This window comes from Xyrauchen texanus, chromosome 43 (genome assembly GCF_025860055.1).
Source record: "Xyrauchen texanus isolate HMW12.3.18 chromosome 43, RBS_HiC_50CHRs, whole genome shotgun sequence".
In the NCBI taxonomy this organism is placed as follows: Eukaryota; Metazoa; Chordata; class Actinopteri; order Cypriniformes; family Catostomidae; genus Xyrauchen; species Xyrauchen texanus.
Genome location: NC_068318.1, coordinates 26,191,193 through 26,207,881, shown reverse-complemented (window position 1 = coordinate 26,207,881; position 16,689 = coordinate 26,191,193). Strand labels below are relative to the sequence as shown.

The following is a 16,689-nucleotide window of genomic DNA, read 5'->3' as shown; positions in this document are numbered from 1 at the left end:
CCATACAATGCAAGTGAATGGGTGCCAAAATTAAGAAGTTCCAAAAAAGCAAATAAAAGCAGCATAAAAGTAATCCATATGACTCTGGTGTTTTAATCAATGTCTTCAGAAAGGATATGATAAGTGTGGGTGAGAACCAGATAAATATTTAAGTCCTTTTTTGCAATGAATTATTCTTTCTGCCCAGAAGGGGGCGATATGAATGAAAAAATGTGAATCACCAAAAATACAAGAAGAAGAATGTGATAGATAAAGTTAGTGGAGATTGACTGAGCAGGGAGGATAATTTATAGTTAAAAAAAAAGGGACTTAAATATTGATCTGTATATCACCCACACCTATCATATTGCTTCTGAAGACATGGATTTAATCACTGGAGACATATGGATTACTTTAATGCTGACTTATGTGATTTTTGGAGCTTCAAAATGTTGGCACCCATTCACTTGCATTGTATGGACCAACAGAGCTGAGAAATTCTTCTGAAAATCATAATTTGTGTTCTGCAGAAGAAAGAAAGTCTGGGATGGCATAAATGGTGAGAGAAGTTTCACTTTTGGGTGAACTATTTATTTAATGACAGATTTTCCATCAAATAAACCAATACTGTATAAATAGCATACAATAATATGCACTTTATTCATTATTAAGTGCCAAAATCTAATTTAAACCTGAGAGGAAGATTTTAGGATCTTGATAAATTTAAAACAATGAAACTGAAAAAAAGGTCTGATATCCTTTCTTCCACTGAAGCACTCAAAGTGCTGGGATAACATGGATCATCAAGTCCATGCCAGCTTGAGCACATGGTATCACTAAAGCAAAAGGGGGACATACCAAATACTGCAAATTGTAATTAAAATGTTTTATTAAATTATAAAATTGCTAAATAGATGCATTTTCACTGTATGTGGGTCAGCTAAACAAACTCTTCTTAGTAATTCATCAGCAACGGGATTCATAAACTCATTTAACCTACATTCAACCCTCTATCCACTGAGAAATCAACTAATGCTGAAAGAATGGGAGGTCTAGTACAAAACACAACTCATATGAAGTCTAAAACATGCTAACTAAGCCTTGATCTCTTTAAAACACATGTATACCACGTCTCTTTGCAGTTCTGTGACAAATATAGAGCTTTTCTGTAATTGTTTGGTCTTTTCTTGATGGATGACGGTTTCTAAGAGCACCTGGAGCAACAACCACCCCAAATTATGGCCTCTGATAGACGACCTTTAAACCTTAACCCTTGACCTCCTCAGTCCCATTTTTATTGACTTAAGCCACAGGAAACCATATGAAACTATGAACAATGCAAAGTCCAAAATCTAAGTCATTATCCCGTCCTTAATGAATAAAAGAATCACAGAGACAAGCTCACTAAGCAGGTGGGGTCTTGTCCTTTAAGAGATTAACACAAGTATTTATGTTTTACAACTATTAACCTTTGGGTCGTACACTTTAATAAGACAGGGGAATCTGAGAAAGAATATGCATATAGATTTCACAGTAATAATAACTTGATGATTGAGAAATTAATGAAAGCTTTTGACTGTCCATAAGCAAAAGAGAATTGCAAAAGCTGTGCTAAGACTATCCAAGATAAATTGGGCGGGAAAATGCAACACAGAGAACATGCTCCATATCCTTACTATATAAATATCAGATGCAATGTCTATTAGATCATACCTTAGGAAAAGGTACTGATCACTAAAACCATATACCATAGTAGACATAAGACTTACAATACAAGCTTACATAATTAAATACCTTATGTCAATGTGGCTTAATTGTTAATAAATAATAATATTAAACAGAAATAAAAATGTATTACTACAGTACGTCTATGGATAACAATCGAGAAGTGAGAAATAATGCTGCAACATGACAGATAAACAAAATGGAAACTAAACGACAGTAGCGAACATTGCGATCCGGGGCCGTTCACATAGGACGCGTTCCGTTTGCGTTATGTTTTAGGTCTGTGTACAGATGCGTCAGACGGACGTCTTTGGCCGTTGCGTCGCGTTTAAAGACGCTGTGCTAGTTCAAAACAGTTAAACTTTTATAAACGCGCGTCTTCCAGCGTCTTTACACTCCGTCTAGCCGTTTTAACGGAAAACGCGTCCTGTGTGAACGTCTCCTTTACCGTCTCTGAGCGTCGTTTTATCTTTTATCCGATTATACGTCAAATAAAGATAAATCTATTATGGTCTAATACATCAGGGTCTTTACAACTGCTAGTCTGGCATCAAATCGTCTCGACACACGTACCTGATTCCGCTATCCCAGCACTGAAAGACCGCTTGGCTTTTGGAAACGCGAGTGCTCTGAGGCTCAACGAATGGAAGTAGTAGAGTCCAAAAACTCATACGGCAGTCTGGGCTCCGGGACTGACAGTCGGGTCTCAGTGTGAACCGTGTATTCTCGGAATCCCCGAGAACTCCGCAATGATCACACTCGTCCTCTCTATCCCTCCCCCTGACTGATGAAGTGAGCGCAGCTTAAAGCAACAGGAGGATTTTGCGTGTGCGCATTCGCAGATGGAGACGAGCTTCGTCTCACACTCGACGATCTGAACAGTTTGAGGAATGGAGAGACATAAAGTCTTCTGATATTCTGTGTTATATAAGCAAAACTGTCTTTTATATTTTTCATACTAATTAATTTGACTTAATAATAATAATAATAATAATAATAATATTTTTGTAATAAAGCTTGGGGTTAATTTGGATTAATTCATGATTGATGTAGGCACTGATGTCAGCACTTACTGAAATGCATATCAGTTTAATTTATTTACTATGCTATTTGCTATATTTTTATGTTATCCTCTGTATACTATAAGCCTTAGTATATTTTGTCTGTGTTGTGTGTGTGTGTGTGTGTGTGTGTGTGTGTGTGTGTGTGTGTGTGTGTGTGTGTGTGTATATATATATATATATTATTATTATTATCATTATTATTATTATTATTATTATTTTGCACTTAAAAATTAAAGCAACTCTAATATGACAGAGCTGAAATTGTAACTTTAGCAAGCAGATTATAAAGGCAGGAGGCTTACAACTGAGATCCCTTTGAGGAATTTGTGTCAGTTGTCTTAAATTTGTACCCAAAAATGAAAATTCTCTCAACATTTATTAAACCTCAGGCCATCCCAGATGTGTATGACTTTCTTTGTCCTGCAGAACACAACTGAAGATTTTTAGAAGAATATCTTTACTCTGTAGGTCCATATAATGCATGTGAATGTTGGCCAGAACTTTGAATCTCCAAAGAGCAAATAAAGGCAGTTACATCAATGTCTTCAGAAGTGATATAATAGGTGTGGTTGATAAACAGATTAATATTTAATAAGTCATTTTTACTACAAATCTCCACTTTTACATCCACATTCTTCTTCTGTGATTCACACTCTTTGTACTTATCGCCACTTACAGGTCAGAGCTGGAGAGTCTAAAAAAGGACTTAAATATTTATCTGTTCCTCACCTACAGAGGAAAGAAATACACATGGCATGATGATGGGTAAATTATTAGACAATTTTTTTTATTTATTTTTTTGGGTGAACTTTTAGCAGCTTTAAGGATTTGTGTGACGAGAAGGAGATTATTTTAATTCCTGGACAGGTCTACAGTATTTCAAGTAGACAGTTTCAGCCTTTGGCCTTGAGCAAATGTCATCAGACTTTATTTGCTTCTCCCATGACTTGACTAATACCCTATTGCTTTCATCACCTCTTCTCTATGCAAGGACCTGCAGGACTGTCAGCTTGGTGTCTGTTGGCTGTCATGAGGTAATTAAAACTTTAAATGCACTGAGCAAACATCAGTTACATCACTTAATTTATGTCAGTACTATACACACACTCCCTTAATAATATTGAATGCAAATGTAATAGTTTAGAAAAAGCTATGAGTATGAAATTGATCTACATTAAGCATCACACTGTTCTTTATGAGTTTGATTCAGCTACTGGTTCAGTGTAACTGTGCAATATATTCACAGTGCCTAACATCCAAGATCTCAGAGACACATCTGATCAGAAGTCTCAAAATCAGTGCTATCACACACCAAGTCGACCTTTGAACTTAGAAGACCTTTCATCTTTGACCTCAAATGCCACAGGATTAGAGATACAATATCCTCCCTTCATTCAAACCCCTGCTCGAGCTGCCTGACCTGTGCCCTAAAGCTTTTCACAGAATCGTGGTTCAGGGAACTTCAATCTTTGACCTCAGAACACAGATGCATATGTATAAGCGAGACTATTAAGCCCAAGACGGTGCACCGGTATTAAAACGAATAGGAGAAATTGGAATGCCCAAAATGGCAGGTGTTGAAAAGGAAGTCCCTCCTTACAGGTTAAAGAGCCAATCACCTTTTAGATACAGACATCGTCTGTCAGTCAACTTAAGAATGCGCATGGGCATTAGCTGGACCGGCCTGAAAATTTTTGTTTTTTAGCGTGATCTGAGCGAAAGAATCACAATTTATGATACCATTGTTGTCAGAATTTAATGCTGATTTTAAATGTTCTTTGATCGTTATCTTGACCAACCGTTTTGACGATTTCTGTCTTTCCCCATTAAAGGAGACAGGAGCTGTACTTTTATGCCATACAAAATAGCTGCTCGGGAGCATTTCCAAGATGGACTGAATTGCTTTGAAAGAGACTTTGTTGAATGTACAGTATGTTTTTTCTTTAGTCATTCTATACATTGACCACCAAGCTTAACATATTTTTAAAGAAATAAAACATGACAGCAGGGACTAAAAATGAAATGTTTTTCATTTTGGTTTGTTCTGAGCAAAAACAGTATTTTTTTTAAAGGTAATTATGCAAAGAAATGTGTGATGCAGCAGTTTCTTTCTGGATCAATGCACATGTTTCATTTTTTCAAGCAGCATGAAGAGGTGTAGTTCCAAAAAATTTGTGATAAACCCTTTGGCTTCATGAAAAAAATATCGGAACGCCATTAACTGGTAAGTTCCCCGCATTTAAAAATAGAGTTTTCACTCCAGAATAACTGAAAATTACTTTGTTCCCATTTCGGTTACATTTTTTTGTTCACTTTCTGTTTTTGTTTTAGTTCCTTAAACTGTTTTTAGTCCCTGCATGAAAGACAATTTAACATGAACAGCAACTTAGCCTACTGATGACTATTTTCAAAGCATCACAGGTATTTGAACAGATATTTGAGATTTAGCAGACCTGTACTGGCAGGCTCAGGAGATGCATCCAGCATCAACAAATTTTTCTTTTGCTTTTCCAAACAAAAATTTTTACATTTGTTATTTGTTAGTATGCAAAACATGTTAGAGCCTGTAACCTAAAAGATATATAAACACATCTCTTTAATATCTCAATTGTAACTCCTAGACAGCTGTTAGATGGAATGGAGAGCAAATGGAGACTTTCGCATACGTCTGCTGCTTCTTAGTTTCTGGATTGAGAAAACCCCTAATGGGGTTTTAAGAAAAGATCCCAACTGAGGGATGTCTCAAACTGTGCTAAGATTTGCCAAGATATATGAACTCAAACATTTAGCATCAAAATCTTCCAGATCTGCTATCCTTGTTAAATGTATAGCTCTATATTATGACTGTATATGATAACAACTGTCTCATTTGTGTCTGTTTGTATTTCTTCTATAATATATTTGAAAAGAAACATCTGAGACGAAGTTGAAACTTCAATGAAACAATTGAGAACTCTTAAATCTCCTGCGATATCAAAGAGCAATAAAATGTCCTTTGGGAATGGCCACAGATCAATGCTACATCTATTATCATGTAACTAACATAAATAGTTGATGTCTCACATCATCAGAAGTTTTTTCAAACATTATTAGCAGAATATTTCTGGACAATATTTTCACCTAATAAAAACAGGACTCTAGAAACAGGACTCTGTTTAATGGTGTCTCACACTCTTGTCCCAAACCTTGAATAATGCTCACAGATATTCTATGATTCATGAATGTATTAATCCAGCTCTACTATATAAAATATCAGTTTATGTGCAATTTTATTCTCCTTTGATGTCGTTGTAATGCTGGGAATAAGACAAAGCTTTGGCAGGTTTATTCCCTGGGTCTACAGGTCCAGCAGGGTGTTTGTGGCATTTGAACTCAGACGCCTGACTGTCTCAAGGGGAACAGACCTCTCTGTCAGATGACATTAACCTTTGACCTCTTGCCCCATCCAGGCATGAACCTCTGAGTATCTGCCGGCCAGAGCAGGAGAGAGACCAGCGAGAGCAAAAGAGAGGGCAAGGAGAGAAGGCCCTGCTGAAATATGCTGTGTTTTGAATGCTGGTACCCAGCAGAAGATCCTGGTGTGTCGGTGTCCCCACTAGTTTAAAAGGATGGTTCACTCAAAAAATTCTAATTCATTATTTACTCACCCTCATGTCGTTCCAATTTCATATGACTTTCTTTCCTCCATGAAACATAAAAGAATATGTTAGGCAGAATGTTGTCTTCAGTCACCATTCACTTTCACTTTTTAAAGTGAATGCTCATTTTAATTGAGTGTAAAGGGATTCATGGAAAGGAGGAGGCGAGAACAATATAAATCATATTTTAATCTCGTTAAACAAAAAGACAAACACACAAAGGTGTCGGACAGCTGCCCGTAAATCACTCTCTCTGTCCTACTGCAGTCTCCAGTTGGCCTTTATCCCTCTCTGAAGCTTGATTAGCCTGATTAGGGGCCGGGTGTGGAGCATCACGACCCGGCCCCACCCTCAGCCCTGTCACATTGATGAAACTCACTAGATCGTTAGAAGCATAAGAGTCTAAATAACAAGTGTAATTCTGTTCTAAAGATATTTGTAACAGCAGTTCCAATAACTGTATAGACAAATCTACTCTCCATCTTAGATTTGTAAAACTCAGTTCGTGCCAAACAGACAAGGTCAAGAAAGGGCAGCAAGTCAAGGAGCTGAGATGTAAAATAAACAAAGTGTCAAGATTCTCCCTTGGGAGCTTTTCACAAAACATTCCTTCAAATCATATGCTGAATGCATACTAAACTATTACAGGCAAATTGGATTTTGATCTGCCCTTAATGTGCTGTAAACTGCTTGAATAACACTCAAGGGAATGCTGTAATTCTTACAGTTATTTTTTATGTTGTTGGGTGAGAGTGGCTGTGACATTATTTTTTGGAAAGAAAAGGAAGAAAAACATGCAAGATGACCATTTTGCTGCTCTTATTCCTAGAAAAAGTGCAGAAATTATGGAAAGAAGAGGCAGAATGGGATTGGGGAAAGACACAAGCAGAGCCATTTCTGAGCATATCTGGGCACTAGCGAAATCCTTCTTGGAGGCCCCCTGCAATCTCCCTTCAATCCCGGGCCACAAGGGGGCCCCCTTTACCTGTCTAATTGAGCCAGATGCTTGAGTGTTACTCGCAGCTTTTAGTGTATATATATAGATAGATAGATAGATAGATAGATAGATATGATAGACAGTATATGATAGATAGATAGATAGATAGATAGATAGATAGATAGATAGATAGATAGATAGATAGATAGATAGATAGATAGATAGATAGATAGATAGATAGATAGATAGATAGATAGATAGATAGATAGATAGATAGATAGAGTGGTGGTGGTGTAGTGGTCTAAGCACATAACTGGTAATCAGAAGGACACTGGTTCAAACCCCACAGCCACCACCATTGTGTCCTTGAGCAAGGCACTTAACTCCAGGTTGCTCTGGGGGGATTGTCCCTGTAATAAGAGCACTGTAAGTCGCTTTGGATAAAAGCGTCTGCCAAATGCATAAATGTAAAAATGTCAAATGTAAATAGATAGATACCTTGCTTTGTGAGGCCCCCTGGCACCTGCTTACACTGGTTATAGCTAGAAGCAGCCCTGGCCGCAAGCCATATTTGAACTTGGATCACTCACATAAGCACTACAGCTCTGAAAATGTTGCATTGGTGAGGATCTTCAAAGAGAAGTTTTCATTAAACAAGTTTGTGTCTCTTTATCATAATGTGTGGTACTTACCAGTGCATTTCAGTAAAAAATGTATGAAAACAACAACAACAACAACAACAAAACTTAAAAAAAAAAAAGATTCTGTTAAACTATCAGTAAATGACACCGGTGATCCCCACAGCTGCCAGTTTCATGCATGATAACACAGGAAGCCAGCATGTTGTTTCAGAGAGTTCGGGTAGGCTACCCTATAGGTTCATATGCAGTTCTCCTATCAGACATTTTGCATGGGCTCCAATGTGTTTACCTTTCTCTGTGGCATGACCGGTAATGCATTGCTTCAGAAGCGTGGGAGACCCTGTTTGGATACTGGCTTAAAACCAGGAAGTAATCGCCTTTGCATAATCAGTGACGAGCATTATTCAGAGGTTGCATTTTTCTTTTAACATTAAATTGTTACTCCCAATGATGTTTGATTTAGCCTTGGGTTTTGGGTTGGGGGAGGAGTACAATTTATAAAATATGCAATCATCATCACTGTATTACATCCTGTACAGCTGAAAACAACTCGCTTTTTGTGCCTCTCTGTGGACAATACACTAGGAAAATGGAGCTCACACGTACCCATACGCCCAACAACAATTTCGGTAAGCACAGACAGTTTTCATCTAAATAAAAGTCACCCTATTGATTTCAGATTTCAATGTGAGATCAATCTGAATCATGACCTAGATAAAGATGTAAAGTTGTATCAGGGTGTCAAGAAAGCATAAGATTTGATATTGTGTTTTTGCATGGCTCCAAATATACTTCTAAAAATAGCCTTCACAGGATTATAACTTGAACAGGAAGCTGTCAGATCATTTAGTAACAGATCATGCCTGGTATTAATGTGAGTGTCACATTCTCTGGGGTTCAAAGTCCATCTGAACAGCCCTTAGTATGGAAGTAAATTCATGACTAAAGTCTTTGAAGCATAAAAGCATACTGAATTGCTCTAATTGAAAAAAAATAAAATGCAGTGTGTTAGCAGTGCTTGCATTTAAATGCATTGTATTTACAGTGCTTGCATTTTTCAAGTTTAACATGGTTGTATTTTGGAAACAATTAAAAATTTATTTCATTATTGAAAATTTAACAATAAATTTTTACCTTCCAAATTTAATTTCCAAAATATTCAGTTAATTTGAAAATGCCATCTAGATTTTTCGACAGGTAAAATTCAGTCCATTCTATTTCGCTTAACTCAATTTGCTTCCTCAAAATCAGTGGTTCAAATTCAGTTGGAAATTCAACATTCCACATCAGGAACTGCAGGAAAAGCAGCAGAGAACTGATGCACCTCTCCTTCTGGTGCTATTCATTCTCACCAGTAGGTAGTGCAATGAAATCAGGTGTTGACTGCTGAAGACCAAAGCTGGTAGTTTGTTTTTCAAAATTGTTTATGGGTAGAAAATAGATAGATATTTGATTTACACACGTGGGTGGGCATGAAAGGCACCTTTCCACAGTCAACCTGCATCATCATCAGTTCCTCAATGCCATGCAACAGAATGATTATCCACTGCTGCTCAACTTTTATTGCAATTACATATTATCTCTCATGAAGCAACTGGACTACGGAATGCCTGTGACAAGAATGTATTAGTCAGGGAAGGGTCTATAGACCCGAAGCCCTGTCAATAGACAACATTCAACATTCTTCTGTGTAGGCATGGGTTCTGCAACCTATGTGGCATAGCCCATAGCTACACTTTATGCTCATTTAATATCAGTATACATATGTTTTATTTTATAACCAAAAAGGCTAATAGTAATAATAAAAACAATAATGAATGCATAAAATCATTAGTCAAATTTGGATGAAAACATACATTTATTTTTAATTCATTGATTAACATGAAATTTTAAAATGCACATCTTATGAAGCAGTGATTGTGTAAAAGAAATACATCTTTCTGCACCAAACGATTGCAAAACAAAATGGAATTTTGTAGTGAATTAAGATGTAGAATATGGAATATTTCCATATGTACAAACGTTTCTAAAGTTACGCACAAATATAATTAAGTTGCAATGATGAACAGCACTATATGGTCACATTTCAGCACTTCATGTTTATGGACAGCATCTCTCTTAAGTAGCACTTAAAGTGCGTCCTCGTATGTTCATGCTAAGTGCAGTTTTGGGAATCGCACGTAAAAAATAACGAACGTTTGTAAAATCGCAGGTAGAAAATGCTCTTAACCACAAAGATCAATCGTTATCAGGAAACTCAGCATAGAACTTTAGTATCAGTAAAGTAGTACTTAATCTCTACTGCACATTTCCCAAAAAGCATAAAAGTAGTAAAGTAAAAACTTCATAAAGAAACAAGGGCTTAGAACCGCTCTAAAGTTATAAGTGCAACTTAAATATATCTTTCTTGCATTTTCACAGTTTATCAGAAAATAAAGAACATTTAATAACTTTTATTGATACATTTGGATAATTGGAATGCCATAGCCAGAAACAAGGCTTTGGGTGTGCCAAGGGAAATGTGCATGTGACCAAGCAGGCAGAGAATGAGGATCTAAGTGCAGCTGTTTATTTAACACACAAAGAAAACTCAGAACAAAGAAAAACACAGGAAACCTGGCACAGAGCATACCAAAACATGCAAGAACTAACACTGGAAACAGGGAAACCAAGGACTACATAAAGGAACAAACAAGGGAATGAGGAACACCTGGGGAAACAATCAGGGAATGAGAACTAATCAGGGGAAAACCAATCATAAAATGAAAGTACAAAAGGACTACAAAAACCAAACAGGAACTAAACTAAACTTCAACATAAAATCACAAAAACAAAAGACAACAGAGAATATGACAGAGCCCCCGCTTTAAGGAGCGGATTCCAGACGCTCCATAAAGCAAAACAAATTAAAAGGACAAAAACAAAAGACAAATTGTCCAAGGGGGCACAAGGGGCAAACAGGCAGTCCAATGGACGGGGACGGGGCCCTGGGAGGTGGCCACAAGACGGGGACTGGGTCAGGGGGCCTGGGAGGAGGCCACAGGACAGGGACTGGGTCAGGAGGCCACAGGACAGGGACCGGGTCAGGAGGCCTGGGAGGAGGCCACAGGACAGGGACCGGGTCAGGGGGGCCTGGGAGGAGGCCACAGGACAGGGACCGGGTCAGGGGGCCTGGGAGGAGGCCACAGGACAGGGACCGGGTCAGGAGGCCTGGGAGGACGCCACAGGATGGGAACAGGGTCAGGAGGCCTGGGAGGAGGCCACAGGACAGGGACTGGGTCGGGAGGCCTGGGAGGCTCGGGAGGCGGAGCCCTGGGAGGCTTGTGAGGCGGGACCCTGGGAGGGTCGAGGCTACAGGCGCTGGCTCTGGGGCGGTCGAGGCTACAGGCGTTGGCTCTGGGGCGGTCAAGGCTACAGGCGCTGGCTCTGGAACTAAACAGGAACTAAACTGAACTTCAACATAAAAGCACAAAAACAAAAGACAACAGAGAACATGACAGTGCAATAACTGAAGAACAAAAAAGTTACATTTTTTGTAACTTTAACAACAATTGCCATTCACATATGTAACCATTTTTAGTGCTAAATTTATGTTATATTTAGCCCTGCGTTACATTATAATGAATTTATTAGCCTAAACAAATTAATGACACTTTTATCAATGGAGTTGATAGGCCTGTTAATATATCCAAATATTAGGCTTAATATTTAGCCATAAAATGTAATAAAATTATTTTAGAATGTTACATAATTATTTTTCAAATTCCATAACACAAATGCATAGGTAAATGGAGTGACAGTTTGCACTTACTGACAAAAAGTTTTACACCATGTTTTACATTCACTGATTCAAAAACTTGTGTGATGCATTTTATGAAATAGAAAAATTACAATACCGTGTGCATTCAGTTTACAGCAAAAGAAACAAACTTTACGCAACATTAGAGACCCTAATTATGATTCACATTGCATGCATTCACATACATCATTAATCTCTAGAAAGTTGAGCATCAATCTGAAACCCCATCTTAACAAAGTCATCGTTATTTATTTAATTAAATGCTGTGATCTTCATTAACTTTCGGCGTCTCAACAAGGTTACATTTAATTTTCATGCTTGTCTGTATTTCTGCATTATTGTCATGTTGAGAAGACAAACTCCTGGACATATTGGCCAAGGTTTCAACATTGGACCGGACAGCTCCTGTAACAAAGCATTTAAGTTTTTAAGTTCTACTTTATAACGAGCAATCTAAGTGCTGTTTTGGGAAACAGGCGTTCTCTACGTAAAATAAGGAGCAGCATTAATTAAGATGATCATAAATGTCATCTTAATTAAAAACAAATACACATGAATTTATTCCCACTTATCCTAAGTAAGGTTGCAAAGGTACTGGAGCCTATCCTAGGTGCATGTATTTTTTTTAGAAAAGCTGAAAACTGAACATTGATTTTTACAAATGAAGATAGGCAGATATGTCTCTGCTAGAAATATACTATTAGTCTAGATAACATTATTTGAAAAAAAAATGTTATTTATTTTTTATGTCTGTCAATTACATTTCTGATTTACAAAATCCTCGACAGTGTAGAAGTGCTTGTTTTTTTGGAATTATATACTTCAGCACCGGACATTAATACGCAGATGTTGACGCATTTCAGGAAATGCAAATAAATAACTAAATAAACAAGGCTCAGTTTTCATCATGGTAAAATGTTAAATAAAAAAATACACGTTCTAGCAAATAATTATCATCTAATAATTGCAACTTCACTTATTAATTTAATAAACTGTGGTCACCAACCACAGTTTATTATGTCTGTCTACCAACACAGCGATCAGTGATTCAGGGCTGGTTATAGACAGTGAGATGCCCTTGGCAAAATTACTTTTGGAGGCACCCCGAATGTTTTTTTTTTAATTTATTATTATTATTTAACTTGTTTTTATAATTTGATGTGGCATGACATACAACAAAGTGGAAGCTCATTTAAATTATCACTATAAAATCTGTTTAAAGCAGTACTCTTAATTGCTCCTTTTTTCTGAAAGCTTTGGCAAATCTAATCAAAAGTCAAGTAGTTTTCAACTATACTTCTTCCATTGTTGGAAGCTCATTGTTGTAGCCTGGTAACCTCTAAACAACATTTTGTTATCTGATGAAGTGATAAAAACCTGTGCACCTCATAAGAGCTGCCAGCCAATCAGAATAGATTTTCTGACAACTCTTGCAATTTTTGCTGCAATTTACATCATGCCTGTGACCATTTCCAGCTGTCTGAGACTGAGACTAACCCTTAGCATTGACCATATTAAATTCAACTTCAAACATTCTTGACTTATTTGTTTAGTGCTTTACAAGTACAGAAACTAAAATATAGAGAGTGCAAAATAATCAATTCCATATCCATACCACGTTTTGAAATAATAATGACATACTTATATTACTATTAATACACATGTTCAGATAAATTCTAGCATTTCTGAAACTTCAACACACCTTCATTATTTTCCTGCTTTGTAGTAAAAACTACAAGAATAAATACAACCATTTATTTGGGGGGGGGGTATATTTCTGCTAAAGAAAAAGCACTAGTAGATAACGCAACGGCATTGCTCTGAAATAAAGGATGGTTATTTACTTTCAGAAATTACTGACATTTTTTCGAGTAGAGCAATTCAACATGCTTTTATGCTTCAGAAACTTTAGTCATGAATTTACCTCCATACCAGTTAGCCTCTTTCAGCTCCATGATTTGTGACAGAAAGTGGGTGGGTGGTGATTTCATTGCATTTTAGCACTTTTTAAAGTCTTTTTTAAAGTCCTCAGGCACAGAAAGAGTTGAGAGACACGTATCAGAAAAGATCTTAAGAATTTCTAAAACTGAGCTAAAATTTGCCAAGATAACAAAGTCTGCAGTCAAAAGTCAGAGATTTCAATATGAACTCAAACATTTATTTTATAGCTCTATACTCATATTTTTCTTGTTTGTGTCTATTTTTTATTCTAAGAATTTTCAGGAGAAATATCTAAGATGAAGTTGAGGCTTCAATTAAACTCATTGGAGCATTCATGTCATAGCAATGGTTTCCAAAACATCCTTCCCGGCGTAAATCAAAATTGATGAGTTAATTGAGCTTGTCGATTCATGAGTAAATCAGTTTAAAAGCTCCCAGTGACAGATGACGAAGACAGTATTTACTCAAGGTATCCCTCTATACATATTCAGTATTTAACCTACATTCGCAGGCCTCTCAAACACTTTGGCTGTCACTTTGGTGTCTTTACTCAATTTTGAAATCTAGGTTGCCGCTGTTATGTGTGTTTGTGCACAGCTGAATAAGTGTGTCGAAAACTAGTAGAAGGACAAGTCCCAGCCTGTCACAGTGAGGTGGTTTGTGGTTTATCCTTTCCTTGTGCATTCCGAGTGTGTCTTCTTGACCTACTTTGTGGTCTTTGGTTAATCCCTGGGTATGGGAGAGAGTGGTCTGGGAGGGGCTGCTTTGCTTTTCGTCTGCCTCATTTGACTATCAGATGGAAAGGACGGAACCCTTTGAAAAAACATTTCCAAGCAGACAGGGGATTTGAATGTGCCATCACAGCAATCTTTGTCAGTGTTATTCTTGCTCGCTATGATCTTTGCCTACTGTGATCCAAGCACCAGTGTCATACATGATTCTATCCCCCGCAGAATCCTTTCCGCTCTTGGACCCCAAAACAATTCTAGTGGCGGAAAAAACTTTTAATGGGTACTCAGTTCGGAACCAATCCTTAAATTGCTTTATAATGCATTGTATAAACAAAAGAACTTTGTCAGTGTAGACTGGTTATTTTTTATTCTATGAATGTCTAAATGTTCTATATAATTTCTATATATCACAACCTAAGTTTTCCTATGTTAATATGTCAAACAATATACACAGTGTGTGTGTGTGTGTGTACATTTACAGTATATGTATTTATATATGCAACATATATAAATATATATAAATTATCTAGAACATTTAGACATTCGTAGAATAAAAAAGAACCAGTCTTTCCATACAATGTTCTTATGTATGAGTGTGTGTGTGTATGTGTGAGCGTGTATTTATCACTTTGTGGGGACCAAATGTCCCCATAAGGATAGTAAAACCCGAAATTTTTGACCTTGTGGGGACATTTTGTCGGTCCCCATGAGGAAAACAGCTTATAAATCATACTAAATTATGTTTTTTGAAAGTGTAAAAATGCAGAAAATTTTCTGTGAGGGTTAGGTTTAGGGGTTGTGTTAGGTTTAGGGGATAGAATATAAAGTTTGTACAGTATAAAAACCATTATGTCTATGGAAAGTCCCCATAAAACATGGAAACACAACATGTGTGTGTGTGTGTGTGTGTGTGTGTGTGTGTGTATATTACACACACAACAGTTAGTTCTGGTCCTTGAATCTGATTGGACGAGAGAAGTTCCACGAGCACTGATGGTCTGACAGCATCAGCACTCCAATGCTTCACTGTGTGTGTGTGTGTATATCACACCGCTTGTGTTCGTACCATTCTAAACTAAAGTGTAAGAACAGTGCATATGTGTTAAGAGCTACTGTTTGTCTTTTATTTTTTTGACATTACATATGATAGCCAGCAGGTGATGGCAAAAGATAATTTTTGTGTGTAATATGAGCCAGTTAGGTGAGGTGAAGTGAAGTGAAGTGAATCCACATCGGCCGCTTACATACAACAGCTCTTCGTAACTGCACTACTAAAGCTAGGAAATAGCTTTAAACCGCTTTAAACAAACAATTTCAGCATTACGGCTCATCACAGCTGAGAGACACAACTGACAGATTGATTACACAATGGGTGCGGTTTAAAATGGCGGAGGACATTACGGTTTCTATAGTGATCGACTCTTACGCACCAGCTACCGCGAAATAGGGAGAAATACCCCCGCTTGGATGCTATTTTTCCACTGAGAAAGCTGATCTACAGAAAGCTGACAGCATCTCTGCTTGGGAGTGGCAATAGGTGATCTCTCTCTCTCTCACTCTCTCTCGCTTACTCACATTCACACACACACACACACACACACACACACACACACACACACACACACACACACACACACACACACACACACACACACACACATCCATCCTTGTTTATCCATGTTTTATTGTATCCTTGTTTATTTATGTTTTGTCCAGCCTGATTTCATAAAAATTATGTAATTGTGGTGATATTTTTGCAAAAGCACATTACATGGTTTCTTACATGCATTACGGCAGTTTCAAGGTGAAATGTCCACTGTGGTGCTAAAAGGGAGTAAAACAATTTCATCAAACATCAAGTTTTAAATCAACAAAAAACCTCTCTACCCTACAACTTAAACCTAACCAAAAGTGTCATAAAAAACTAATTTGTGGTGTTTCTATGACACAACGCTCAAATCAGCTTAGAGCATTTTGATCACACTTGAACAAGCTAGTAAATGTAGTTTGTTATGCAATGCTAACTTTAAAATGTATTGCCTTACAAGTCATGCACTACAGTAAAAGTGTTTAGAAGTCATAATAGCATAGTGTGAGGAACAGGGCGGAAAGAGTTTATGAATTTATTATCTGCCGTTTTACTCTTAATTTGTGTGAAAGGGAATAGCAGTTGTTGTAGTGCCTCTAGTCACTAGGAAAGTGCTGCGATACGTACAACAAGCCACGTAAAAGTC

The 16,689-nt window shown here is 37.3% G+C and overlaps 1 protein-coding gene across 1 annotated transcript in view; it reads right to left on the bottom strand.

Moving 5' to 3' along the window:
- LOC127636121 (nuclear receptor-interacting protein 1-like) overlaps positions 1–2,477 on the bottom strand; it is a 31,043-nt gene extending 28,566 nt beyond the window's left edge. The window contains exon 1 of the mRNA XM_052116525.1: positions 2,278–2,477. The gene's annotated coding sequence lies outside the window, so the exon portion shown is untranslated. The remainder of the gene's footprint in view (positions 1–2,277) is intronic.
- Positions 2,478–16,689: the final 14,212 nt, after the last annotated feature.